This window comes from Equus asinus, chromosome 7 (assembly GCF_041296235.1).
Source record: "Equus asinus isolate D_3611 breed Donkey chromosome 7, EquAss-T2T_v2, whole genome shotgun sequence".
Classification (NCBI taxonomy): domain Eukaryota; kingdom Metazoa; phylum Chordata; class Mammalia; order Perissodactyla; family Equidae; genus Equus; species Equus asinus.
Window position 1 is genome coordinate 72,178,641 of NC_091796.1, and position 27,159 is coordinate 72,205,799.

General features: G+C 43.5%; 1 non-coding gene across 1 annotated transcript; it reads right to left on the reverse strand.

Annotated features, from left to right (window-relative positions):
- Nucleotides 1-3,710: 3,710 nt before the first annotated feature.
- On the reverse strand, nucleotides 3,711-3,816 carry LOC123287515 (U6 spliceosomal RNA). Its single transcript, XR_006530838.1, has one exon. It is a non-coding gene; the product is annotated as a U6 spliceosomal RNA (small nuclear RNA).
- Between the last annotated feature and the right edge of the window lie 23,343 nt (nucleotides 3,817-27,159).

Consider the following 27,159-nt stretch of genomic DNA (forward strand, 5'->3'; position numbering starts at 1 on the left):
TTTAGGTTAAATTTGTACAAATCCAGGATTTGAAGCCTGATGTAATCCAAGCAATTTCTTTATCTACATAGACCATGTTATTGACCTCTTTCATGTTTTCCCAGCTGGCACTGGGGATGTTTACCACGGTGCTGGGGGGACTCGTGCTCCTTTTTGGGAGCCAGCTCCTTTTCGGTTAGAATGGCTGCCTTGCTGCATGGAGGGCTCATGTCTCAGGAGCTGCCAGGCACCAAAGCTTCATCCCTGCCCTGGCCGGCCAATACGTCTGGCATAGAAGTGTCAGGAAGAGTACTGTCTCCATCCAGATATCCTCTTAGGATCAAATGGCGGACAAATTTTCAGAAAGCTGTGGGGAGGACAGAGTTCCCGCGGACTTGGAAGGGGAATAGAGGTCTGTGCCATCCAGAAAAGAGCAGGTGGGGCGCATTGCCGAGGGTCACGTCCGGGAGTCGGGACTGCAGCCACGGGGAGCCCTGGCCACGTCAGGTATTTCCACGCCCTGAAACAGCTGGATCTGAAGGGGTCCCCCAGGCGGGAGAGGGCTCATCTCATCTCTGCTGTATCTGGAGTGCGCCTCCCGGCGTCTGGTCACTACCTAGCCCCAGAACTACTTTGGCCCAACTCTGTGTGTGTGTGTGTGTGTGTGTGTGTGTTCCCCCTGTGACTGAGATTGAATTCTTCCTTCTATGGTATCACTTTGGGCGCCGTGAAGTTGTTTGTGCTCTTAAACTCTTTGTCAGATGTGCTTCTGTTTCTGTTAGAAAAATATGAACAACTCAGTGATAACATTGGTGTTTATGGTGGAGAACCTGAAAAACCTAGGGAAAGAAAAAGGCTAAAATAAAAATCACTTTTAATCTACCACTCAGAGATAATCACTATCTGCATTTTGACAAATTCATTCTCTTTCTGCTCCCTCCCTTTCTCTGTCTCTGTCTCCCCTTCTTGCCCCCCTTCTTGCCTCCCTCCCAGGAGCAGGATGACACTGGACATGCTGTTTTTTTAATCTGACTTATCCTCACCCACAGACACTTGTGTGTACCCATACTATATTTTGTGAAAATGTTTTCAAGTCATTAAATATTCTTCTGTAATATTATTTTTAGTGATTGTAAAATATTCCACCATTTATTTAACAGAACCTCTAGTGTTAGACATGGTTATTCTTTCAGTTCTTTTGCTGTTACAAACATCCCTCTGATAACAAATGTATAAATCTTGGTGTGCATCCATTAATTAATTTTTAAAATCATTTCACAAAGTTTACAATTTACAGGTCTGTAATGTAGCTAATGATTTCTGGTGGTTTGTTGACCTCAGCTTGGGAATAAATTCCTTTGAATAAAGTCCTGACAGGAGGCATTGCCAGCTCAAAGGGGACCCTAAATGATAAGGCTTTTCATGTTACTTCGCACGGCCGCTTTGCTCCCTGCAGGGTTGTGGACTGGGATGCGGGGAATCTGTGGTCAGATTCTCTTTGTGGCGACATGCTGCAGCAAAGCTCTTTGACTCTAGATGGCGATGTTTCATCATGTTAAATGCCATGCACGCAGAATGGATAACAATAGTTTTCACAGTTACGTGTGGATTTACTAAAACAGAAGAGAGACAACAATGGGCAAGTGGTCATATAAATTTTGTCTAGAAGGCATTTATTCAAGGCCAAGACTGCGAATTCTATCTTGGCATTAGCTCTGTGACGAGCCTCTGAGGAAGGGGGTAAATATTCATAAGGGTACATCGAGGTTGCAGATTTTGCAGCCTGAAAAGGTGGAAATATGCTCGCATCCACTAAGTTGTTGTTTCAACCCTTTCCCTAGCATATCTGTTCTCTATTTCTCAGGGTGACTTGGCAGTGGCCCGCCTCACTGTCCCTCCTTGTGACCAACTATGACTCTTAGTGGATCTTCGATCTCTGAGCTTCTCCTGGTCTGCAGGCGGGAGAATCTCCCCTTTTCTGGGGATGGGATGGGTGGCATACCCTGCAATTCACTCTCCTCCTTCCCTCTCTGTGGCCAGCCTCTCTCCTGCATAAACAGTGCAGAACTGGAATGTTAATATGAAAGTTTCTGGATGGAGGGCCGCCCTCCAGGAAAGCCCGAGGCTTCTTTACTGCCATTGAAGAAATGCTTTGGATGGTAGAGATGGTAAGAATCCTGTCAGTCTTTGAGGATGATCACTTTGAGAAAATTGTACCAGTCCTTGTCCCTCCAGGTCCAGAGATAGCGGCTACCTGCTTTGTGCTTCCAAACACAGTCATTCATTCTTTCAAAAACATTTATTGACTGCTAACTATGTTTGGGATTCACAACAAAGAAGACAGACCTGGTTTCTACTTTTCAGAGCTCAGTAGTAAAGGAAACGTCATTTAATTAGTAACAATGTTTTTGACAAGTATCATAAAGGACAAGTACAATCCTTACAAGAATTATAAGTAAATTCTTACAGAACTTAAAAGAATCTAGCTTGGGAAGCCAAGGACAACTAGGAGTTGGTGTGGTGAAGGGAGCAGGGTGAGAGAGCCAGGCAAGGAGGACAGCAGTGCACAGGGCCCCTGGGGGGAGGGAGGGACATGATACACAGGAGGAATTGAGAGTGGGTGCAGGCTGGTTGGTGTCTGGCGGAGAGTGGCATGGCATGAGGCTGGAGAGATTTTGAATTTATCTAAGAGCGTTTGGAAAACTATATAAAGGTTTAAAATAAGAAAATAATAACAAACTAATGGGATCAAATTTGACTTAGAGAAGATTGCTTGCAGATATGTGGAGAATGGCTCAGTGTATGGATGCTGGGAAAGTAGGTGAGAAGCTATGAAATCTTCTGGTCCAAAGGTTTTGGTGGTGGTGGTGGGGATGAGGGGTGGATTTGAGAGATACGTAAGAGGTGAGAGAGCCAGGAGTTGGTAACTGATTATGTGGGGAGTGAGAGGGAGGGAGTAATGAAGGCTAGCATCCAAGTGTCCGGCTTCAGGAGTAGTTGAGTTTATCAAGACATAGATAACTGGAAGAGAAACAGATGTGGGCACAAGATTATGAGGTCAGCTTTAGACAAGTAGCATTTGTAATATATGGGAAATATATATAGTCAAATGTATAGATCTGGGATCCAGAAGAGAGTTGGGTGGCACAATGATCCTCAAAGTATGATCCCTAGACCAGCAGCAGCACCTGGGAGCTTATTAGAAATGCAGATTCTCAGGCTCCATTTCAGACCTAGTGCATCCAAAACTCTTGGAGTGGGGCCCAGAAATCTGTGTTTTAACAAGCATCCCAGGTGATTCTGATTCATGCTGAAGTTTGAGAACTACTAGACTATATCTCCAACATTTAGAAGTTTTGTGGAGGAGGATGAATAAGCAAAGAATCTCAAGGAATGGCAAGGGTTGTAGCAAGAAAACTGTGGCAATAGGGAGTCACAGAAGCCAAATGAGGGAGAGGTCAACTGGGTGAATCCTTCTCAGAAGTCAAATAAAATGAGGACCGAAACCAGTCTGTTGGCTTAACAACATGAACGTTATTGGTGATGGTAGCTAGACCAATTATGAGGGAATGGTGGGGCAAGTAGCCCAATGAGCGTGGCTTAACGAAGGAGTGGCAGATGGAGAAGTGAGAGTGGCACATTCCTCTTTGGTAAGCTTGCCTTAGAACAGAAAATGAAAGATGGGTGGTAGTTGATGGGGAATGTGAGGTTGAGGTTTTTTTTCTTTTAAAAAAAATATGGAACACTTCACGAATTTGATTGTCAGCTTGCACAGGGACCATGCTCATCTTCTCTGTATCATTCCAATTTTATTATATGTGCTGCTGAAGAGAGCACGAATTTTTTTTTTTAAATTGTACGTATTTTAGGCATACTATAGAAAAGTGCACAAATCACAAGTATATGGCTCAACTCGGAAAAGTTGGTGACCAAACTCAATTGTTTTTAAATCATTTTTAATATTAGGATACTTTTTATTGAGATGGAATTGACATATAACATTATATTAGTTTCAGGTGTACAACATAATGATTCAATATTTGTATATGTTGCAAAATGATCACTATAATAAGTCTAGTTAACATCCATCACCATACCAAACTCAACTGTGTTTGATCATAAAAGTGGAGAACAGCAGGGAATGGTGTCCTCTCCCTGGAGCCCAGTCACACTCTGCATCCGGCTACCCCAGCCCAAGCCCGCTCTCCTCAGAATGCTGTTCACCTGAGCGCTTCCGGGAACGGTGTCTGTCTTTCCTCCAGGAAGCCTGTGAGACTCCAGCTCCAGGGGTGGATCCTGATTAGTTTAAATGAATCATGGTCATATCATTCTCCTGGCCAATGACTGATTTGGTCCCTAGGCCTTGGACAATCAGCTATTTTCACGGGTAAAGGGGTGGACAGGCAAACTAGGTTGATCCAGTCAGACTGAAGGAAAGGCTTTATTCCATGGTTCAGGGGAAAGCTATTCACTCTCTTCCACTGGATGGGAACGAGAAAGCATGCTTCCATTGTTGCTGCTTGTGGTCTTCTTTCAACAGTGAAGGAAGGCAGCGTGAAGACAAAACCTTCACACAAAGGAGCGCCAAGCAAAGCAAGAGAACTGGAGAGAAATGGTGCCAGAGCCCCAACTGCTCTTCACTCAGAATCCTCAGGACCTCAGAATTTCCTGCTATATGACGTAAAGGGGATTATTATTTTTTTCAGTTCAGTTCATATTTTCTGTTGCTTAGAGCTAAAAGCATCCTGACACAGGTAGGTGTCATTGCTCTCTTTGGTATGGATGAGGAAACTGAGGCTCAGAGAGGTGAGATCGCATGTTTCAGTCATGCAGCTAAACCTTTGGACCCACATCTGCTTGATTTCTAAACTTCTGTGCAGCATGGCTCTCACTGGTCTGTATTTATTAGGGACACAGCAGAAAACAGATTGCATAGTCAGATGGGGTAATTAAGCAGAGTGTAATAAGGGGGCCCTTTACAAAGGTGTGGGCGGGTTTAAGGAAACCCCCCACCCCCAAAAAAGGTAAATGAAGCTCCCAGGGCTAGTAATAGACACGAGTCACTTATACTCCTAGATCCACAGGGACAAGGCAGAAAGGAGGAGATGGGGGGCTATTTGGGGAAACTGGAGTGAGCTGTGGCTCCGGACATAGGAGAGGGTCACCCTTTGGAGCTAAGGTCTTTGTAGGGGATTACAGCTGTGACCCAACCTTTGGCCAGACTGTGAGGGAACCTGGGTGACAAATACTTTCGTTGCTTTCTTCTCCCACCCTTCAGTCTCCTGTTGGGTTCCCTTGAGAAGCCAGTGGGCAAAGGGGCTTGGATGACGCAGTCCATAGATCAGGGAACAGAGCAAGAAGAAGGAGGGAGGAAAGACCTGGAGGAGCAACTGGAAGAGATCCCACACAAGGAACCTCTCACTTCCTACCAGTTCCCAGACTCCCCCAGTGCTGCGGATTGGTTAACCGGGAGCAGACTCTGAGAAGATTAGCTTGCAGGACATCAGTATGAAGTGTTTTTGTCATCAACACCCATGGAAGAACGGGAAGGAGGTAGAATTGGGCAGAGAGAGAAGATGAGATGCAAAGCAGTCCAAAAGAAGGCCTCAGCCAAACACATGGGGAGCTCTGGGCCTGGGTGGTCCTTCAGAATTCTCCATAGTTTGGGGTAAGGGGCCTGACCATGTTATAGCCCAGTGTTGATCAGTCATGGGTTGCAGACTGAGTATCCAAGTGTCACTGTGAACTCAGACCCTTTGTCAAAAGTCCTTAAATTGTTTGGATTTCCCTTTCTCAAGTGTACAGTTCCCTGAATCAATTGGCTAAGTCTCTTTGGAAAAAGATTGGGGGCAATCACTTCTTGTATCCTTGCCATGGTGTTGCTGGATTCTTCCTCCCAGAGACCTGGCTTCTCCTTCAGTTGATGAGTTCTGGTTCTGAAACCCGACTTAGGTCTAGAAACTGATAAAGGAATCATGACTTTGAATTGGGGTGACTGCCTTCAGACTCCTGATTATCCATCTTGGGCTTCTTTGAATTATACAGACTGAAAAGCACCCTTGTTGATTGCTCATCTGGTTCACCTCCAGCGAAGCTCCTTTCTATTGACCATCTCCATAACCCCCAGCTGGTCAGGCCTCCTTCTGCCACTTTGACCTTGCCACTCATTGCATTACTTTCCCCCACCTGGCTTCTACTGGTTAAGTGCTGATACATGGCCTCGATTATTTTGGAGGTTTAGCATGCCCATTGCTAACAGATGTGAGCCCATGTCTGTGTCTCCTATCACCTGCCCTGGCCCATGGTGGGAGCCACCACCAAACTTCTTAGTGATGTTCTTGGCCCTCTCACTAGTCATTCCTCATTGTTTTGGTAAATGGTAGATGCTCTCTTTGAAACAAAGTGATCTGGTGGATTTTCTGGCTTTACATAGTGTATCCACTTCGCTATGTCTTTTAATCCCTTTTTCCACTGTCTGGCACTGTAATTCTGGTATTTCTATCTCACTTAGTGTGGGCCATCCCCTTTCTCACGCTTCTAGAGGCCACTCTAGCTGTGTGTGTGCACCATTTTCAAGGGTCCCTGTCAGAGTGTTAAATGCTGTGTCATGAGAGACCACTCCCACATCAATAAACTTCAGTCAAATTTGTTTTACCTACCTTAGTCCAGCACAAGCAGAATCCAGTTCTATTTATACTTTTCTGGCTACTACTGCACCATGGAGTTACTTTGGGCTATTGTCCTTCTCCTTCCAGCATGTCTCAAATTGGTTTATGTTGTGATTTAAGTATAGTTATTGGTCAAGTGGCCAGGGCAGAGAGTGGGGATAGAGACTGAGCCGGCTCATGTTCTTTTGCACAGGCAAGATCTGTGCATGATCTTTAAGCAAAAGAAGAGTGGCAACCCTTCACTAGGGGGATTGGGCCACTTCCGCAGGCTTAGAGAGTGATTCAAGGTTTTTGAGTCCATCAACCTGGATGTCCTCATCCCATGTGTCAGAATCTCATTCTTTCCAGATCAAGGCCCTGATTGTGGCACAGCTGATCTACCTTGGTTGGGAGTTTAATCTACGAAACTCGACTGTCCCTGGGTGAGGTGCACAGCTCTCTGCCCTCCTGCTGAGGAGATGAAAAGCACTTTATTTGTCATCAAGGAAGTACTCTGCCTTTTACACTTAGCTTTTTATTGCCAATTTATCCATCTCAGCTTTTTGTTATCTTTATCCAGAGCATCAACAGATGGCAACAGCCAGTCTATTCCACTATCCTTGCAGTTGCTATTTCCCCCATTTTTCCCTCAAAATCCAGCTAATGCATTCCCTTCCATCAATTCTTGTTCACCATCTGTAAAAGTTTCAACAATTGCACCATTACCATGTGCCAGGGCTATCTGTGCTGCTCCTATTATCAGAGATGGGGCCGCATTGCCAGCAGGTGGGCAGGTGATCCAGTTTAAAATTCTCATCTTGGCATTTGTTTTCTCACTACTGAAACAAACTGTGTTGCCAGTTGGGTTCCCTGGGAAGCCAACCGTGAAGTAGAGAAAGGCATGCAGGCAGCTTATTTGTGAATGCAACTTAAAATTCATTTGTATGCATGTGGCTAAGTTTTGTTTCTTTGAGCTGGTGATGCCCCTGCAATGGAAAATCTGACTTGTAGCCTTAAAATATCTGGCCTCTTCAGAAATTTTTTGGGTAAGACAGCCAAATAATAACACTCATTTAATGTAAGGAGAGGACAAGTACAGAGACTGACAAAGAATGTCTTTCCCTGCTAGATGTTGTCAGATTAATAAGGAAAAGTAGTAAACAGTGAAAACCCCTTAGGAAGCAACATTTTTTTTTTTTTTTTTTAAGATTTTATTTTTTCCTTTTTCTCCCCAAAGCCACCCCCGGTACATAGTTGTATATTCTTCGTTGTGGGTCCTTCTAGTTGTGGTATGTGGGACGCCACCTCAGCGTGGTTTGATGAGCAGTGTCATGTCTGCGCCCAGGATTCGAACCAACGAAACACTGGGCCGCCTGCAGCGGAGCACGCGAACCCAACCACTCGGCCACGGGGCCAGCCCCAGGAAGCAACATTTAAAAGCTGTTCACAAATATGTCATTTAACAGAAATCATACTCACCTTTCCCCTGTTTTTCTATCATGAATAGCTGCTGCAGATAGAAATTTACATATATATGTGAATATGCATTATATGAAATATATAATTTATAGTCTATGAGTTTACTGTTCTGATAATTTGCATAGATTTGTAGATTTAATTCTTTTGGAATATTGTTAGATAATTTCATATTACTCATTCTTGTCCTGTAGAGTTAAATATCTTGATACCAAAATTCAAAAATATCACAGTATAATTATAATGTAAACGTCCAAATAATAATTTTAATAATGTAAGTAATAGTAATAACATCGGATATTTATGAAGTGCATCTTTTGTGGCAGACTCAGTGCTCAGTATCTCAGTGTTGTTATCCTCCATGACGCTAACAGGCGTCTCTGACTCCTCAGCCCATAGTCCTAACCTCTGCCCCGTAAAGGCAGCTGTGCTAGTCTGGAGTGTGCTGTTCTTCACTGCATCAGCTCGTCCAATTCACTGACAGCTTACCCCCGACAACGATCATGAAAAGAGCCTTCTAAATTCCATCCTTTTACTCTTTCACGTCAGGTGGATTCATTTGGATCATTCTATGAAATTGACTGTTGTCCATCAAGATCCAACCAAAGAAGAAATAGCAAAATGCTGAGGGTGGTCACAGACTTTCTAGTTCCCCAAGGAGCTCTGCTCCTTGTGCTTTTGGATCTCAGCACGTGGCCTTCCTTTGGCTGAGCATGGCCTGCCCCCTCCACTGCTGACCCGACAAAATTCTCTCACCTTTAAGTTTCAGTTCAAACATTGCTTCTTATTTTTGTGACGCCTTTTGAGTTTCTCAGGTTCACAGAGGCATTTGCCTATGCTCTTTGTTCTCGTTCTCTCTCCCTTGCTCTCTAATCTCCACACTAAGAATGATTTTCTTTCTAAAATGGAATTATCTGTAGAGCTGTTTGTCTATCAGGTTAGGAGATACTTCAGAGTGTGTTCTGAGTCTTTTAATCCCTCCCAGCACTTTGCACAATATCTTGCACAGTTGGTTGGTTGAATGAGTAAATGCAAGAATAGATCAAAGCTCAGAGAGTGCTAGGACTAAAGGGACATTTAGGCAAAAATAGCCATTTCAGGATAAAAATGTAGAGCATGTGGCTTAGTTATCAGTGCACACACACTGGATATGCCATCAATAAACTTCTCTCCTCATCCCGGGAAGGGCTGCTTGCAGCCTTTTGCTACTTTTCTGGACTGGAACAGGAATCCCTTTTCTCTAGCAGTTCACATGAACAAGACACTAAACAGCTAGTTTGACTTTGTCATCAATGACCTCCCTAGTTCGTTGACTGAATTAAAGTCACTGTGAACTTATATATGCCACCTCATTGCAGAATTCTTCATTCACTGCCAACTCTTAACAACAGAGCAGAAAATTTCTTTCTTGCTCTCTAGTGCCCCTTTTAATACCTTTAGTACCTCCTTCCTCTTGTAGGTTCTGTCAGATCTTTACTAGTCCATATGCAGATTCTCTTCCTTCTACCACATGCCCCCCAGGAGAAGGAACAACTCATGCTCTTGAATTGTGTAGATCTCAAAGGAAAATCAGTACAGGCCCTTTCTCTAATCCCTCATGTGATTAGATTACCCCTACTTTAGAAACTTTTCTAGAATTAAGAGGCAATAATTGGGAGATAAGAAAGAACAGGACATTGGATTGAATTGTTAAAAAGTGGACTCATGTAGAAGAGGAAACCTCCAGGGTCCTACCAGGGTCATGTCACAATCACTGTGGCGTCACAGTTGGGATCCTGCTGGGAGATAATGGCTGTGCTAATTAATGAGATGGAGAGAAAAGTTAGAGCTTATCTTCCTTTTTCTTCCACTGAAATATTTTTTCCTCAGCATCTTTCCTCTGCGTTTTCTGAAAGAAGCAATGCTGGATCTGAGATTCTGAGTCTGCCTCTGTCTTCAATTCTAGCAACCACGTTGTGACATGTGGCGTCTCAGCTCTGACGTGTAGGTGCTGAAGGGCAGATTCTGAGTGATTCGTTGTGATGTGCAGGACAGTATTCAGATAATTAGCTAGACTCTAGTTAGGTCAGGCCTAACTAGACCTAACTCTAGGCTAGCCTGCGATTCCTCAGTCCTGTCACATGTCAAGAATATTCACCAACCACATTTGATGGAGCAATTCATTAATGGACACTTTTGACCTCACAGTATCAAATTGGAAATTCTTGCTCAGTGTAAATTGATACTGGCTTTGCCTTTTGCTGCATTATTTTAAAGGAACCTGAAGTAGAATGACCTGTTCTTGTAATGCACATCAGCTCCTCTTTATAATAAAAATGAGAACTCAGGGCCTGGCTTTCCCCCATTTCCAGTAACTGCCTTCATTAGAGACATTGCTAGGGCCATGAGAAATATCTTCTCATATAAAATTTAATATAAAAATAAATATAACAGAATTTTGGGCAAAGATAAAATGATAGGTGACTCTTGGACAACTATTATGTGGGTAATCTCAATAGAATTTGGGTCCTGTTTCAAGTGAGTTGAGAAGGGGCTTATCCTTTATTTTGTATAAGAAGCAAGGTTGAGGCAAATTGTGAAGCCATTAATGTTGAGTCTGAAACTATGGGGTTGATGTTTTTTAGGCACCACTTTTTGTTTTTTCTCTTTTCTTGTCATTCTGATGACCAATTTCTGTGATGCTCACTGGGTCAGAAATCCACTGTTTCTTAATGGGCCATTAAAATTTATCGGTCTGATAGCCTAAAAATTGCATTTGGGGCAAAAAAACAAATAGCCAACAAAAGGTGAGTGTGCCATACTGCATACCCAAACAAGAACGGACTTGTTTTAGGTATCGTTTAAAATTTAAACAAATTATTTTAAATTTGAGATTTTATGAAGATCGTGTTAAATGATGAATTGAGATCAAAAGAGACCTTGGGAAGATTTATGTTGATTTTCCTTTAACACGTGTAAACACACCCAGAAAACACATTATAAATAACACACAGCCGCCACTACAATATGAGCCTTCCGTTAAGGTCCGGGAATCCCTTGCCCAAGGAAATGTCTCACTCCTGGTTCTCTGTGCATCACCTTCTTTTCATGTCATGGTCGTTCTGTTCCCGCCCTAATTCTTTCCTGCTTTGCCCTCTGATCTGGATTCACTCACATTCAACAGGTCACCTGCTGGGATCAGGGCAGCTTACCAATTCCACAGCGTTCTCACTTTCCCTGTCTGCAGTTGTTCAAGGCCACACTTCAAATTTGGTTTTTACCAACTGCGTTTCTCTGTCAGTGTTGGGGTGTAAAGCTGGGCACATCAAGGTACCGCCTCTCTGATTCTATAAACTGCTTATTGTAGCTACTGCTTATAAAATATTGATGCTGCAGAGGTGGACAGGCTTTATCAGCCCCCGTTGTTTTCGGAGGATGGAGTGGCTTTCAGCTGGAGTACATCTAAAAATGGTCTCTTCCGCTGCTGAAAGCCTGACACTGGAGATGATTTGTGTTTCGCTCTGTCAGTTTCCCTAGCTGACGTCAGCAGTTAAAACGACCCATTTGCTACTTCATGGCGTTTTGCTTTTTAACCGGTTCATGTGTCCCATGTTTGTGATTCACAAACTCTCAAGATAGACACCTCCTGAGAGGCAAGTGATGGACAGTAGTATGGAGGTTGTTCTAGACTACAGACTGTGCTGCGCTGACAACCACTGCAGGTTCCACGATTCACTTGGATTTTGGTTATTATGATGAAGTCACTGAACCCTCAATAGAAGTTTTAGTTCATTCCCTCATTATCTGATTATAGGTACTGACGGAATGGGAATAACGGAGACACACAAGCATACAGGCATGCACATGAATAGTTTATTAAGGGCTTACTTCGTACCAGACACTGTTCTAACTGCCTGACATATTTTGATTCTTTTAATTCTCTGATTATTTCCACTGGAATAATAAAATTTTAATTTATATTTATTCATACTGCCCCTTTACACTTTCAGTGTCCTCCACTGTTCTAATCCACAACAGAATTAAATAGTAATATTTATTAACACCGCCACTTTACGCTTTGAGTGTCCTCCACGCTGAGGTAGGTGATATTATTATTATTTCATAAAAGAGGAAACAGGCACAGAGAAGTTAAGTAATTTTCCTGAAGCTACATAATTTCTAAAAGGTGAAGCCAGCTTTGGATCTTAGGTAGTCAAGTTCAAGTTCACGCCTTAAAGACCACACTGATCATCTCTCCAACCTTTTGGGAAGCCTGGTTTAGCCCCAACATCAGTAGTTGAGGTAAAAAAAAAAAAAAAAAAAAAAAACCCAAAGAAACGAAAAAAAAAAACCCCTAGAAAATCTAGTTGCTACTTGACGGCAGGTTGTTGTTTAACCGGTTCGTAAACGTGCTCGCTCTGTGCTGCTCCTTCCGCTGTTCCGCCTCCTCTTCCAAGACCTTTACTATAAACACACTTGGAAAGGATTTAATAATTTAGAAAGAACGTGATAAGATGAATTTCCCCCTCTTATTCTGAGACCACTGGGTATCTAGCTATGACGGAAATAGGACAAAAGGCAGAGGTCATAAGGAAAGTGGAAGCAAGAGGGAGGAATGAAGATAATCCCTACTTCGTAAATTTTTCTAGGATTAGCTCCTGTTTGCCACTTTCATTGTTTACTAGTGAAAATGAACAGAGAGAAATTACTAGGACATGCATCTTCCTTGAGAAACTCATCATTTCGATATGTCAAGGGCTCAGCCCTTTTTTTGTGGAAGGTACAAAGATGTATTAGAAAATGTCTCTGCCCTGCGTCCTCTAGTCAAAGAGATCTAAGCTCATCGAAAGCAGGAGTCTCATCTTAATCATCCTTTTATCTTCCCCCTGGCTCACGGTGCAGCAGCTTCCAATAAACGCTTGTTGGATAAATGCTGAGAATGACAGTCTGCGGTTCAGCTCTGGTAGTGTAAGTTGAAGAGTCTGAGTTCCTGGAAGACATCCTGGGGCACCCAGATGTCTTGAGCCCCGCTGCTGTCCTCTTGTTAGCAGAGACTCACATTCGCCAGCAGGTGGCAGCAAACCTTTGCTTTTGCTTCTCTCTCAGTGGGGATAAATTCCAAGCTCACGGGGTCCTGCCTCTTCCACTTGATGCCTTTTGGATCTAGGTTGCTAAGAAATTCACTTCCATAAACATCATCCTCAACAAGCGCCCCCCTTCAGAAGAAATTAAATTCCCGTAGAGGAATTAAATCTTTAAAATAACCCACCTGCTTTGCCAATTTTTGCTTTGTAGGTTCTGTGTGCCAGTGGTGGTGGCCATGTGGGGAGAAATTCTGGACACAACCCCCACTGGGAAAGTGCTGCTTCTGCAGGTGGGCCGTGTTCCTCCTCTGTCCATTAAAGGCTTATCTTGCAGAGAAGCAAACTGGGAGATATTATAGGGTGACTATACGTAAAGGTGGCCTAGGACAGACTGTTCTATGTCTGAATGTCCCAACATATTTATTAATGTGCCCCCTTACACTATCAAAGTGCCCTTGTTTGGATGGTAAATGTCATGGTCATGAGTGGTCTAATATCTTCAGCTGGGTCATTAGGTCAGAGTGAGAAGGGAGTCAGAAAGACTCCAGGGCTGGAGAGGTAGGGTGGGAAGGTGAGGTTCCTGAAGAAAGGAGAACTTTGGGACTTGGGGAAACATTTTCTTCCCTTGTCTTCCAAAGTTGGACTGGTTTGTGGCAAAATTTGAAGGAGGTGGTACATTTTTTCTGTCCTCCAGCGTGCTGCACAGCTTCCTGTTTCCTTCTCCTGAAGATGTCCTAGGTACCTGCACTTCAGGTCTAAAGGGCTGTGCTTTCCAGTCAGGGATCTAGCCATCAGGTGCCCTTTGGCGAGGGCTCTGCTGAAACTAATCAGACCATGTGCAGGACCTTCCCCTGGTAAACTGACGGTGGACTCTGGAGATCTAGAGACGGGCAGCAGTGTGAGTGTGTGTGTGTGTGTGTGTGTAGGGGGAGTTGGAGGTGGGTCAGAGGGACAGGGATCTATTTTTGGCAGGAACCTGAGCTGCCTGCAGGACCTTAATAAATCCCGTCATCCATGGAGGGTGTGTGGTTCTAAGAGGTGGGTGTAGCATTGTGGTTAAGAGGGTCCCTTTTGAAGATGGAGAAGAGTGGCCTGAATTCAGACTCTGCCACTTATTAGTCGTATGAATACAGATAAGAAACTCCTCAGTGTCTTCATTTCTAAAATGGGGTTAGTAATGTCTATGTTCTTGGCACAGTGCTTTATGTGTGGTAAATATTGAATAAATTGTAGTTATTGTTAAAGCTGGTTCCATAGAAAAACTAAAATAGTGTAATTATTTTTGTGTGTGAAATTAAGTGTTTATATGTGTCTATAATATTTTAATTTTTGATGAAGGCATATAGTCCTTAATTATTTCCATAATGAAATTTTAAAAAAAGAATTTAAGCCTAGGAATCAGAACTTGGGCATTGGTACCAGTTCTGCCATTAACTACTTATATGACCTGTTGTAAGTCCCTGAGCTCCTCCAGGCTTTAGTCCTTTATGCGCAGAGGAGAGGTGTAGGGTCTGACCTTTGCTTCTGTACCTTTTGGGGCTAGCTGTGTGTTTCCCATGAGATGCCTGCACATAGTGTGGCGGGTGCCCTGCCCCTTTATTCCGGCTGGTTGAGTCTGTTAAAGCCTCGGGCTGAGGAGGCGGAGATCACGGGCTTGATTCCTCTTGGCACAGTTAGTTTCCTTGTGTTTCAAGATTGCCTCTCTGACCTCAGTCATATGTTCTACAAGTGCAAAGAAGGGCACTGCCACCAGCATGGGGTATTCAGCCACATCATCATGACAACTAGTAGGGGACAGAAAGATGAAAAAGGGGGTCACCAGATAGTGAAGGGTTGACCAGTGAAATTGCCTACGTGTGAAAAGGAGCCTATCAGCTTCCTGGGATCACTTACCATCGTGGTGACCTCCTCTTGATCACTGTCTGTTTCTTAGTAATTAGTAAAACTAAGTAATGTGGGAGTTTAAGTAAATCTTAGGATTCTGAATTGGCTCAAAATAATTCTCTCATTAATGGCAAGGCATTTTCTAGTTAGAAGAAGCAAAACACATCAGAGATAAAAGATTTCTGACCATTTAGGAAATCTCTGTTTTAAAATTTAAAAAAGCGGGAGCGGGGGGTGGAGGGGGGAGTGGATAGGGTGGGGGAAGCTCCAGCTCTTGGTGTGATTTGCATGTTACTATGTTACTAGAACGCAGAGATGGTGACCCAGGCCTGGACGTGGGCACCCAGCAGCTCAAGGTGTGTGGGCTTTTGACTAGCACTAGAATCTGGTCTTGGAACAGCTACTTTCCATAGACAGGCAGTCGTTTGCCTAAGGTGTTGATCCTGTGCTGTGGTGTTGACCAGCCAGCCCTTTAGGGCTCTGCAACAGAGATCTCAACTCGGGTATTTAATGAGCTGAATGCCTTCCGCCAGACGCTATTTCCTACTAGAAGATCCATCTTCCTCTGGATATAGCAGCTTTTTTCCATTTAATGAGGAAGATCTGATTTGCCAAAAACCAGTAAATCCAGACAAAAAGGTAAGACTTTCTGCTTTCAAGATTAATGAACCCGAAGGTTGGTGTGTGTGCAGATCCTTTTGATCCCAATGGCCTGCAGAAGACGAAGACGGAGCAGACCACATATTTAGGGCAATATTTTTATTCTTACTTGGGGCCAAATTGAGATCTTTTGAGGCCCAAAGATCCACAAAGATTATAGTCCCTGCCCTGTCACGTAATTCAAAATAATAGAAAAAAATTCTAAACCAAAATGTAAGTCTAAGAAAGTTATGCAAGACAGTTATGATTTCCTATAAGACTATTCTGACTATTCTGAAATGTCAAAAATTGAATTCTTCAATTTATTTTCCCTCATCCCCCTCTCCCCTCTTTTGCCTGGCAGGTGTGCCTAACGTGCCTATTTGGCAACAAAGTACTTCCTTCCCGAGAGTGGCATTTCTCCCACTGTGGTACTTGGGTCACCTGCATCAGATCATGTGGGGAGCTTGACAAATGAAGATTCCAGGGACCTCAGGCCCCTCCCAATGTAACTCATCAAAACATCTGGGGCTGGAATCTGTTTCTTTTTTTGAGGAAGGTTAGCTCTGAGCTAACATCTGCCGCCAATCCTCCTCTTTTTGCTGAGGAAAACTGGCCCTCAGCTAACATCCGTGTCCATCTTCCTCTATTTTATGTGGGGTGCCTGCCACAGCATGGATTGACAAGCGGTGCATAGGTCCACACCTGGGATCCAAACTGGTGAACCCTGGGCTGCTGAAGTGGAACATGTGAACTTAACCGAACTTAACCGCTGCACCACCGGGCCGACCCCTCTGGAATCTGTTTCTTAACAAGCGCCCCAAGTGATTATTGTACAAACTACAACAAAGCTTAAGAAGTACACTTAGAATGTTCTGATGCAAAATTCTACAGCTTTCATCATTGAGGAGCTTCTTAAAAAACACAGACAGTCCCTCGCAGGTTCTGCTGATGCAGGTAGCCTTGGAGAGACCTCTGGAATGTCTAGACAGGAAAAGCTCCATTGTGATTCTATTGAGAATTATATCCTAGACCCGTGCAGTTCAATAGAAATATGATACCAGCCACATCTCTATTTTAAATTTTTCTAGTAGTCACTTTAAAAAAGAAAGTGAAACAGGTGAAATTCATTTTAAAAATATTTTAATTTAACCTAACATATCCAAAATATCATTTCAAAATGTAATCAGTATACAAACTATTGAGATCTGCCACATTCTATTTTTCAAATTAGGTCTTTGAAAGCCGGCGTGTAGTTCACACCTGCAGCGCATCTCAGTTTGGATGAGCTGCATTGCCAGTGCTCAATAGCCACACGTGGCAAGTGGCTGCTTGATTGCATAACGAAGTCTGGACAGTCCCTCCTTTAATCTGGAAGTGCTGGATCTCGGATGTTTTAAACAAGCTATTTTGTCTGTGGTCTCAGTTACCTTTGATTCCTAAATATCCTTCTTACAAAATTCTTCCTTCATGAATGTTTTTTTAGTCACTAATTGCCCCTGCCGTTGCCCATTGCTCCCATCTTAGTTCAGGCTTCCCCCATGCACCCGTGACTCCATCCTGCACTACTAAGAAATCTCTCCCTCCTCTGCTTTCTCTTCTCTCCAAACCAACTTGCCTGATAAATGTTCCATTGTTCTTACAACATAATTTTCATCCTGACACCCTCTTCTGGACCGTAACACTTCTAGGATATCATCGCGGAGTTGACAGTTGAAGGGAGTATGTTTATCATCCGTTAATATTAGCTATCACCTATTATACTTTTACAGTGTAGATGCCCCCACTGCATGTTCTTTGACGTCCAATCACACTGTGAGGTAGGTATTGTTATGCTCATTTTACGGATGATAAAATGAGGCTTGTAGTGATAACCATAAGACAACAGACAGTAAGAGGCAGAGCTGGCCTCAAATCCAGGTCTTTGACTCCACATTCCAAGCTCCTCTGCGTCACACTCTCTCTTGGACCATCCAGTCCTACATTCTACAACACAGGAAACCTGCAATTGCTCACCTCTAACACATCTAGTGTTGGCTGCCACATCTCTAGTAATAGAAGGATGCTGCATGAGGGGCATTCCCTTCTACTGTTGCTGTTTTGAGAGCTTTGTGTCATTCAAGTTCAAACTTTGCAGCCTGATTCTGAATGTTTTCCATAATCTGGCACTAACGTGCATTTTCAGCCATATCTCCCACTATCTCTCCAGCCTCGTGGCATATTTTGTGCGCTGATCCACATTCTGACTTTTCTCTGGCTATCCCGTGCACTCTGACTGGCTTCTTGCTTCCTCTCCTTAGCACAGAATTCGACCCATCCTCCAGCTGTGAGCCCTGTCTGTCTGCAGGGGAGCCTTCCCTCCTCTGAATCGGGTCCCACACTGTCTCCTCCCTGTCGTTGGTTACATTCTATGTGCTGTTAGATTTATTTTATTTTCTTCATGCTCATAGTAGAGGATCTGATTCTTCCAAGTGTTAATTATAATCTCCCTCGTGTCCGTCTAGAGACTGAGACCTTGGATAAAATCTTGACAAGCTGGTGAGATTCTTTCACTGTTAGGTATTTTCATTAATGTGTCTATGTTTGTTCCCCAAAGTGCTTGAATCATTGCTCTGCAGGCGAGCAGGTGGTTTCCATGAGCCTGAACGGAGTTGTGAGGGACAGGGACCTGATACAGATTTTGGTGTGGAATACCTGCACAGATCACTGACAAGTCATCGTGCACCGTGAGCAGTGTGTTACACCAGGGAGCCTGCTGGATGACTGTCACGGGGCAACCAAATTAGGTCTGATGAGATCAGTGAGTATTAAGTGGGCTCCGGGAATAGCTCCCTCTGTCTGAGGAGTCTTCAACACAGCAATTTTAGGAACAGGGTCTGCCCTAGCTCTCCAGGGAAAGTGCAGGACCAGCAAGATTTGTTATACCTCAGCAGACAACTGGTTCACTTGACAAAGAATGCCTCTGAAAACAGTTGTTTTTTCTTCAGAGGAAGTGGGAATCACTAAGCCAGGAGTTTCAAAGAAAAAAAATATTGAGAAGCCTCTTTTATTAGTCCTCTATTCTCTCTTCCTCGCCATGTAATTAAACTGTATTAAATTAATAAATCTTTACTCTTCACTGACTATGAGGAGGTACTAGGGGATATACAGAACCAATGTCATGTACCTGCCCCCATGAGGCTCATGAAATAGTTGGAGATGGAGACAGAGCCGTCCCAACACCATGGGAGGAGACGGCATGAGGAGGGAAGGGAAGGGTTAGTGGAGTCTGGGAGTTTGGAGGTGGCCAGGAATTTGTAGATGTGTAAAGTGAGTCTTAGAAAGAAGGGTTCATGGCGGACACATTTACCTTCTATGTAACTCATTTGGGTCTCAGAGGAGGAGCTTCAGGACCGAGTGAGAAAAGGTGACAGGAGTAGTGGCTCCGCTTACTCTGGAGATGATAGAAAAAGTAGGGATACTCACAGCTTGAACACTCTTTACCTGGATCGTCTGCCCTATAGAGTAGGAACAAAGGGGGCTCTGCAGGCCTCTTAGGGCCTTTGTGTGACTCACAAACACTGGGCACATTCTTCCAGGTGAAGGAGCCACCCCTGCCCTCTCTGACAGTCTCCTTTGAGCGTTATTTGAGAGTTATTACATTTCCCTATTCCACTGGGCACCAAAAACTGCAATTTGACTCCAGGTATGAAAAACGCATCCACTAGCATTCTGCAATTGCTCTTCTCATTGATGGCCCTAATCCCTTCCATTTTTTCATATGACCCCTGATTTCTCTCCACTGCTCAATTCTTAAGGGAAGAACTGAATGATGGCATCCATGAGGGTGATTGGTGTGAAGAATCTTGAATTGTGGGATGAAGGCAAGGCCTCCTTGGTGTTTTAGCATCTACAAATCCCCTATCCCACAAACTCACAAACTTCAAAGTTTCCCAGTTTCTAGAGAACAGCAATTTTGCCTCTAAATTGGATCCATGGTGGCCCGAATAAACACCATGAACTAGAATTTAGTCCCCTTGTCTTTCTTATTCTGAAAATCCCAACCAGAGATCACCTCCTCTACCAAACCCTACCACACTCTCCTCTCAAAGAAAACAATTGCTCCTCTGAACTCCATAACATTTTATGGAAAATCACTGCTGTGAGCAAGCTCACTTAGATTCTCTCCCCTCAGTTTACTCTGGTCCATTCCTGGAAGGTAGCTTCTTGCCTGATTTCTTTTTTGGTCCCTCGTAGAGCCTGGTACAATTTCTTTGTGTAGGGGAAGCCACAATGAAGTTGAAAGACCCATGAGCAAGCAATGAGGAGACGAATTCTAATCCTGACACTGGCACGACAAAGTATTCTCACCTCAGGTAAATTACATTGTGTATCCATCTGTGTATTTGCATCTGTGTGTATTTCCGTACTATTAAGGTGAGTTGCTACTGACCATTTCTGCTGTGAAATTCTGTAGCTCTTTGTAGTTACTTTCATGCCTGTTCAGATATGATTTTAGATGCTAGTAGCATGAAAATAATAAGTAGTGTAACTGAATTAAAGATAAATAGAGAGGCAGGTAAGTGAAGGGTTTACGTGCAGGCTCTGAACTCAGACTGCCTGAGTTCAGATCCTGGTATCACCATAATGCGGTGTGTAACTTCTCTATTTCTCATCATTCAAGTTTCCTTATCCAGAAAATGGGGATAATAATGCTACTTGTAGAGCTGTTGTGAGACTTAAATGCTTTAATTTGGGTTATGCATTTTGAATGGTGTCCAGCACGTGGTTTGTCAATGAGTGTTAGCTTTTACAATTGTGATGGTGATGATTTCTCCCAGACTGAGTTCTTATCTGTGCAAAGTGAAGATCTAGGAAAAGTCACTCCACCAAGAAGTGGCATTACATTTAGTTTCCTGGATGTACACGTGAGTCACCTGTTTTGGTGGTAAGTCCTTAGTATGCTCATTTCCACTTGGTTTGTGTTTGTCTCCTCTTTCAACAGCAAGGTAGTTGCTTCAAACTCCCAAGACTTGCACCAGCTCATGCAAGGAGCCTCCCATCCCTTAGTGGTCAGTGGCTCATTTACAAACAGAATGCACTGCATGACGAATATTCTGGTTGCCCCTCCAGATTGCCCTTCACAATTCTCCACCCTGACTTTTGCCCTGGGAGGCTGACCTCTATGGATTCCCTGGCTCCAGTGTCTTCTCTCCTCTGGTTAACTTCAGCTGAGGGGAGGCACAGGGGGACAGACAGAAGGCAGCAGGATGAGAGAGATTACAGTGTTTCTCTGCATCCCCCACAACCTGTCTCCCCTCCTTTCAGCCAGACTGCGGTCTGGCAGGAGCCACATTCCTCTGCTAAATGCCAGAGCTCCCCTCAAGTGACTCTTCCCCAAAAGTTTCTTGCTGTGCTCCAGTGGCACCTTCACATCCAAAGGACGTGTCACTGTTGCTGGTTCTGGATACTGTCTCCTGCTTGTTCCCGTAACTCTTGTCACGTCTTGGTGTAGTCCCTTTCTTGAATGCTTGCTCTTCGACTCCCTCTGTTGAGTGCACTGTTTCCTCGCTGGCACACGTTGGTAAGATTGATGCTTCCCCACCTACTTGCTGGTAGGAAGTAAATGGAACATTTTAACCTGATCCTATAATCTCGAGGTTCAGATTCAGCCCTTTCAAAGACCAGCTCCACAGGATATGGAGAGCACTGCTTGAAGAGTAGGACATGAATTTACTAGATGGTTAAGTACTATTCTCTCCAGTGTAAAAACCCAAAAGGTAAAAGAGGGACTAAATGGATTGTGGTGAGCACAAGTTTTATTACGACTCTTAGAACTCTCTGGGTTATAAAGGAACTTCTCAACATTAATTCTATTGTATTGATACAAACAATAGTGCCCATTGGATGAGAAGGCCAGGAATAACATGTCCGGATTGGGCTAGTGGTGGTGTGCTGGTGCTCATGGTGAAATCATTGAGCTCATGGTCAGGGAAAGGTTGGAGAGAGAGGTGTGGCAAGGGTCTACCACTGGGAGGACAGTGGCCTAAGTACTCAAGACCTGACTGCTTTTGATAGGTTCTCTGGAGAAACCTCCTCTTCGTGATTGAGAAGGTTTGAAAGGCTTGAGGGCTCTAATTAAATAACATTTAGCAGCAGGCAGTGTATAACATTGGTACCTGTAGAAAAGAGGGCAATGCTTTGTAAGAGCTTGACTCTGGCTGGCACTTGAGAGATAAGGAAACATAAATCTTTCAGTCAGGTGCTTTAATGGGAACCACTTTCCTTGATGGATTAGTTTATGTAAAAACCTCCAGTGAAGAATAGCACAGAAACACATCCTGCCTTGGTGATTTTACTGTTAGAATTTTATTAATTGTTTCAAGGGTGAACTGGTCGAAGTAGGATGTACTTGTGAGGTTAAAGTCACCTGTGGTTTGTTCAACTTGTGCAATTTTCCAACTTGGGGTCTGTATTTCAAATCCCGAGATTAAATCTCTCTTCCTTTGTAAGTAGATCTCTCAGGAGTCCACCCCTAGAATTACCATCATGGTTCCCATGACAACTCATGTATTTGGAAGAGGGGAAGAAAGGAAAGGGACTCAATAAAAAATGACAGAGGTGCGCCTGAAAAACAGGAATTAATTGTGAATTTGAACATAGAGTCATAAAGTGAGTGTGGGGAGAGGAGTGTTAAGCAGATAAAGACTTTGGTTTAAGACTTCGGCGACTTGTCCACCGCTCTATTACTTCCGGTTTACTCAGCTGCCTCAAACTCACTGCTGGTCTTCTCTCCTCTCTCCCTCCCTTCCTCCTCTCATTCAATAGAGAACATTATCGGGGCAGGACTGCACATGGTCCCAGAAAGCGCTTACCTCTAGAGGATGCATTGTATGAGATCTCCCCAAGGTCCTATGGACTCTTGCTTACCTTCAAGATAGGAGCTCTAGACTTCTGCCATTTATAGTCCCTATCTGGTTTCTAATAATTCGTTTTGTCTTATGCAGGAATAGCAAAAGTAGGGTTTGTTCTGTTCAGAGCAAGATTTGTGCATTTCTTATTGAGAACTTTGTTAGCTTTTTTCTTCCTCAGCCATATCCCAAACTTAGGTGAATTCCAGACAATAAGAACTGACCACTGCTGGTCAGGGCATTCTGAGCTCCTGGAGGAAAATGTGTCCTACATTTCCATAAGCCTGTGATACAATCAAGTCTTAACTCAGGCTTGAGAATCAGTCAACCAAGTAGGCAGTGCTGACTCAATGATTTTGCTCTTACTGTGTATCAACCTGCTTTTCCTACTATGTCAACATCCATTAATCTGAGATTTGACAGCTCCCTTCTCTGCCAGGTGTATTATATCTGCCAGCTCAGCCTGTACGTCTTCCTCATTCTTCCTGGCATAGAATTCCCAAGCATTTAGTGATCAAGAGCAAGTAAAATTTCCAAAATAATTTGTGGAGACCAATACTGGGTTGCTAGCTTTTCAGTTTGGGAAATAAGAACATCGAAAGGAAATCAACCTAATAATACAGTTCATAAAAACCTTTTTTTAGGCCAAAAAAGTTGGAGGAACTAAGGTTAGAATAAAGAATTCTTCCAAAGAGGCCACCTTACCCAACAACAGACACACACACAGACATACACACACACACACACACACACATGCTCACACACATCTGATGTTTTTCGTTTTGCTGTGGCCTGGGAAACTGTGATCAATCAACAGTAGGACAAATTCTTTGGTTTGGGATACTGTACTCCATCATGTCTTCTCTACCATGGTTCTGCTTAAAATATTTCCCTTTGTTTCAACCAGTTTTGAAAATGTCTCATTTGGGAGAAAATCCAAAATAAGAACTCTGTCTTATTTATTACCGTAACCCCTAGTTCTTTGTTTTTTTCTTTTTTTGAGGAAGATTAGCCCTGAGCTAACTGCTGCCAATCCTCCTCTTTTTGCTGAGGAAGACTGGCCCTGAGCTAACATCCATGCCCATCTTCCTCTACTTTATACATGGGACACCTGCCACAGCATGGCTTGCCAAGCAGTGCCACGTCCACATCCAGGATCCGAACCGGCAAACCCCGGGCTGCCGAGAAGCAGAACATGAGAACTTAACTGCTGCACCACCAGACCAGCCCCCATAACCCCTAGTTCTTAACATAGTTAAGTGCCTGGCACATAGTAGGTACTCAGAAATTCTTATTGAATAAACGAGTGAATGAAATGTTGAGCCTGTCCATTTTCTTCTCCCTGGCTCTGTCTGGCCAGTCTCTGACTTAGTGCTTTGGTTTATTTCTGGTTATCCTCTGGGACCATTTCAATATGGGCAAACAAAGCAAGTTAAGAAGAAATGAATTTCTTCCTGGGTTGAGGGTTGTACTATATCTTCTGTTAATGGGTGTCTTAGTCTTTTTGGGCTGCTGTAACAAAATGCCACAGACCGGGTGGCTTATAAACAACAGACATTTATTTCTCACAGTTCTGGAGGCTGGAAGTCTGAGATCAGGCTGCCAGCATTGTTGAGTGAGGGTCCTGTTGATCTGCAGCCTTCTTCTTGTATCTTCATATGGTGGAAGGGGCTGGAGAGCTCTCTGGAACCAATTTTATAAGGCACTAATCCCTTTCTTGAGGACTCCACCCTCATGGTCTAATCACCTCCCAAAGCTGCCACCTTCTAACACCATCACATTGAATGTTAAGATTCCAGGGTTGGCTCCATGGCCTAGTGGTTAAATTTGGCACCCTCTGCTTTGGCGACCTTGGTTTGGTTTCTGGGCGTGGACCTACGCCACTCATCAGCAGCCATGCTGTGGTGGTAACCTACAAGCAAAATAGAGGACGATTGGCTCAGATGTTAGCTCAGGGCAAATCTTCCTCAGCAAAAAAAAAAAAAAAAAAAAAAGAAAAGAAAAGAAAAAAGAATCCAACATGTGAATTTTGGGGAACACACACATTCAAATCATAGCTCTGGAAGTAATTCTTCTGGCAGATTCAAGCCTTGCTGTAGGTAATATCCACACTTTGCCACCACCTCTGCTTGGTACATGTCCAGACTAGGGCTCCAAATTTGGCAGCTAATCTGGGTCTTGTTTATTTATATTCTGTCCCAGATGACTCAAGTTTCAAAATAAATTCTCCATTAGAGTAATATATATGAGCAAATTGCATGATATGGATAAAATTACTAAGCTATCTTCTAGTCCCTGTGTTTTCATAGAGAAGAGAATTATAAATCATAGCTTAATGTTGCTCTTATTTGAATGTTTAATTAATGAAATTTTACAAATGATTTAGCATTTCAGATTTTTTTCTTGGGTTGATGATGATATTAAATTGCTTTGAAATATTTTAGCCCATTTTTCATCCTATTCATGTATTTTTTTGTTTTAACTTCAAGATTGCTTAACGTATGCAGTGGGTGGGGATAGCTTAGGGAAGAAATGAAAACATAGGGGAGTGAGGTTTTGGGAGAAACTGAGATCACTGAGTTCAGTGGTTCCCAAGCCGTGTGGATGTGGCAAAAGCCTGACTCGATGATTACAACTGATTAGCCTTCCTAGGTTATCACTAATTTGGACCAAGATGCCATGGTAAAGTTGAGGAAACTGAGGCCCAGTTTCCTTATTAAGTGGCCCCCTCTTTGCCAGCTCTACAGAGGTAGTCATGGTGGTGAGGGCCAAAATGCAGGTAAGACCACACTAAGGGTGAGCAGCTTATACCCCTGTACCTTGGCTTCTGTCAGGAAGGCTTTATTTTCTCTCTGCTCCTGGCATCTCTCCCAGCCTTCTCACGTCTTCTATTACTGGATTGGTAAGTTGAGAGAAGGAGCTATGTACATTCAAGTTGCCACCCCTCCCTCTCTCTTTATCTAACAAAACAGGGATCTGCCCACCTGTAGAGAGCAAGCAACGTGATGTGCTCCTCCATGCTATAGATCTATCGGGGTGCCTCCAACACACGCACCCTGCAGTTCAGTACTGCCTGTGTCTGGGTGTGCAGAGCTGTCTAATTTTGAGGTTCAGTGTCAGGAAGCTCAATATTGCCACACGTAAGCCATGCTCTCCCACAGCCCTATCAAAAATAGAGCCCATATTTTGATTTTCATCTTTTCAGCTTCTCAGTCACTCTAGATTTTAAACTCAGGCAGGGAAAAGCAAGACTATTGCTTGGATCTCCACAAACCCTAACAGAAACCTACTGTCTTCCAGAGGAGCAGTAATCCTCAGCATGTTGGCTGTAGAAAGGCCCTAGACATGCTGCCCCAAATGCCAGCGTCAGAGGATCATCCAGAGATAGCTGTAACCATTTCCCCATTCTTCTGCTTCTGGGCAGCTCATCGGCCACCAACATGCTGAAATGAAGTTCACATGCTTCCCTTGTAACTCTTGCCAACTGGACCTTTTAGAGAAGGTTTTCCCCACATGTGCTTTGTCTACAGAGACTGGACTCAATCCTGGTGTACGTGCTATTCAATTATTGATGCCGTACAATCTCCCATTCTTTTCTGCTTAAAAATTTAATCGGAAAAGCAGAAAGTGGACTTATTTCAAATAAAAAATTCCAGCAATCAAATAAATAAGAATTGAAAAAAGGTAGAGTATCACGTCTGCCAATTCCAAAGTCGGGTTGTTTAGAGCCAGTTCTCAAGTTTGGAGGCATCCCCATCTTTAAAAAATTCCCCAACTCTGAAGTAAGAGTTAAATATTTAAAATATCTTTGTTATTTTGTGTGATTAAAGAGGTAAAATATATATTGAAAAAATTCAGAAAATGCGTCAGCATAAAGCAAATAAAGATAATCAGTAACCCCATCACACCGGAGACATCACTGATAACATCTTGACTGGTTTTTCTAGGCGTCTTTGCCCTACGTGTGCACACTAATTTTAAAGGGTTCATTCCATACAGACCATTTTGTAACCTGTTTTTTCTGTGACCTAATTTTAGTGCTTATCCTGATAGACAACCTCAAGCACATTTCTGTGTATCAAGATATAGCTGGAAATAGGCAGCCACAGAATTAATGTTTCTTGAAAAGAGGCTCAGCCTCTGCTGTTTGACAAAGCCCACTTGCTGTGTGTGGTGACGGGGAGCTAAGTCTCAGGATGAGAATCACCGAAGCAAATACCAATTTGGACACGATAGATAAAGGGATGTTTTCAGAGGGACTGCCCTCTCAAAGATAATTAAATCTTTATAGAGGTTAATCTGGCGAACCGGCATACTACCTGGAGGTGGAAAACCTTTCTTTCATTGTCACTGAACAGCTGTGAAACACAGGTGATAAGAAGGTGGAGAAAATGAGTGATAATTGGAGTTTGAGTATCTGCGTTGGAAGTTTCAGTGACAGTGTTGGCACTCTTCTGAAACTCCCGTGTTGGCAAATGGGATCTTTCTGTGCACGCACCAATTTGTTTCCTGCAGCCCTGATCCCAAGCACAGCTATAGCACAAGGCTGAGAGCACGCAGTTCGGGCTGCTCCAGAACCTG